Raw genomic sequence first — 2,814 nt, forward strand, 5'->3', positions numbered from 1 at the left:
CCCAACAATACTGAGCCAGGGATGCCGCCCGGCCTGCCTGCTGCCTGCTGCCCCCTATCCTATCTCTTCCTCTATGCCATGCCGCTAGTCCGTTGAATTGCAAGAAAGCAATTGCTAAAAGTGACAAACAGCCATAAACAAACAACAGCAAAATATGAGAGAAAATTAGGGCACAGACATATCCTTAAATTTGTATCATCTGCTTTCACGATACGTCCCTCGACGTAGCTTTTTTTTGTGGTGTGCATGTGCTAAGGCCTCGCCTCTGCCTCTCCGACCGCCGCCGCCCCCGCCGCCCCCGTTGCTGGTGCTGGCTCCAGCAATGCTTTGTGCGGAATTTCTGAAAACCGAAGAAGAGGAACTGCCGAAGCCGCCGCATCCGGGTGTACTGAGGGGGGTGGGGGAGGAGCGTGTGGAGGGGCCTGGCTGGCTCGAGGGCCGAGCTGCCCGACTCTATTTTTCTTCTTCAGTAAAATCGATTTGGCCGTATTCATTACCTTCTGCTGCGGTGGGTCGGCCCGAGGCCCGAGGCCCGCGCCTCAGGCGAGGCGGAACGGGCAGCAAGAACGCACGCCGCGGACAGTGCGCGACACCCGTGCGTGGACTGGAAAAAAAGTTTCTTCTGTTCTGTCAAGTTAAACTACGGCAGGGAAGTGTTATGCATGCACAAAGTTTTGTTTCGATGCTAATCAAATAAGCTGTGCAATTTTGCACCTGGGTAAAAGAAAGTCATCTATACAGCTAAGTAACTGGCTTTAGCTACACACGGCTTATAGATTGTTGAAGACTAAGGCGACTGGTCAACGAAAAAAAAATCCAATAGTGCTCAACAAATTATGTAACCAAATAGGGGCCACGCCTTAGTGAACGTGTTCGCCGAGGTGTTCGCCTACAAGTTTTAATGAAATTAACCGTGCTCATCGTACAAGGCTTATTTTAAACGTTTTAAAGTTTGTATAAACAAACTTTCGAACTGTTCCTTTCGTTGCCTGCCCAATAGGTGCCGGTCGTGGTCCTTGATGGGAGATAGTATTGGCGCCCTCGAGAATCGTTCTTGTATCTGATGTACTTGGCACCTTGTCCGGCCGCCGTCCGGTCCCGTGCCGCCGCGTGACCCCCGGCCTCAGGGCCCTATGACTCGCGATGCCATCAGTACCAGGAAGGAGTGCGGGCCGCGGGCCGGCCCGTGCGCTAATACTATGTGACGCCACAATACCCTTGCTTTCATGCACTCTTGGTTCCTTACAAAGAGTAGTCTTCATTTGACAAGGAATTGGGTTCACCGTATAAAAACAAACTGTACCCAGTACTTACTGTTCATACACTTGGCTCGTTTCTTGACGACCACAGTGATTTGATGTGGCTAGTTACAATTGCTTTTTATTTTTCCTGTAATTTCGATACAAATTTTTATCTGATTTAGACGTGCACAGGGCAGGGACACATCTAACCTACGTACAACATTGTCCTCCTCCATTTAGTGTGCATAAACAAGTATGGTTTTTCCAGTTTGACGATCGAAGCATGCAAATAACCGGTGAACGAAACTCCCCATCTCGGGTGTGCCGGTATCTGGCCGGTATTTGACGTGCTCTGCCCGCACCCCACCCGTTTTCATCCGAGTACATATTTCTCTTCTTTTTTTTTGCGGCTGCGGCATCCCCCTGTGCCTTTCCCGCTTCCCACCGGTACCCCGTGACGTCAGCCCCCCTCTCGGCAGCCGAAGGTCCAGGCCCATGCCTCGCAAGGGCCCGGGCGTGGTGGCGGTCCGTGACGTCAGCCGCGCGCTCCCATTGGTAGATCGGCGGTGGCCTCGGCCAATGGGAAGGCGCGGCGCGGCCCGAAAAACGCCGCCAAGACAATCGTCGCAAAAGAGGCTCCCCGCGGCCACTTACTGCGCGCGTTATTTCGAAACTCTTATTTGCGGTAAATCGTAGGAAGTCTCATTGAACCGGCTCCTATCGTCGTCGCAAGACCAGGCCTTTGCCTTCGCTTGGTCGTGACGACGCGGCGAAAGCCTCCCGTGATGAGGTAGCAGAGGTGCGGTAAGCAGGGGCACCTCTGCGGCCGGGTGCCGCGCGGCGCGACAGTCCCTTGCGGTCCGCGTCGTTACGGACAGGTCCACGAGTACTCGCACCCTGGACTCGGTGGTACTACACGAGGAGGTGTGCACAGAGGGGGGGGGACACGGCTCTGAGATCTCGTATACTACGGGATTACCCCTGGATATCCTCTGGAGTACCCGAGGATCATAACTGTATTACCTGGGGTGCGTCCTTTTCAGCTAACTTTCATCACGTCGTCGATCGCGTCGATCAAAGTGATGGAAGTCGGTTGAGATTCAGGTTGTTTTTCGTTGAAAATGCAGTACCACACGCTGGTTGACACAGGGCGAGTCCAACTGGTGAGCCCCCCCCCCTCCCCTCTCGGTTTTGCGCCGGGTCCGGACCCCGGCGACCAATAAGGCCCTGGGCGTCGTGAGTCGTGTCCATCCCGGCCGAGTTGTCGTGCCTCGATCAGCCGCAGCCGCGGGGCGAGCTGCGCTCGGGTGCGCTGAGGCGCGTGCGAAACCCTTTGCCGAACACCTTGTTTACACCTCCAGTCTATTAAAAGAGGCTTTGGCGAGTGTTTTGTAAACCGCTCCGTGGCGGGCGGGGGAGGTGTGGCGAGGCACCCGGCCAGCGCTGGGCTTCTGTGTGCTGGGAAGCGTTTCGCACCTCTAAGCTCGGCCGCTGCAAGGCCAAGGACGAGGCCCGCCTCCTGGGGCGTGGCCGTCAAGGTACGCCTGTCCACGGAGGCACCCCCACCCACCCC

Source organism: Frankliniella occidentalis, unplaced genomic scaffold, assembly GCF_000697945.3.
Source record: "Frankliniella occidentalis isolate FOCC.00 unplaced genomic scaffold, Focc_3.1 Scaffold168, whole genome shotgun sequence".
NCBI lineage: Eukaryota > Metazoa > Arthropoda > Insecta > Thysanoptera > Thripidae > Frankliniella > Frankliniella occidentalis.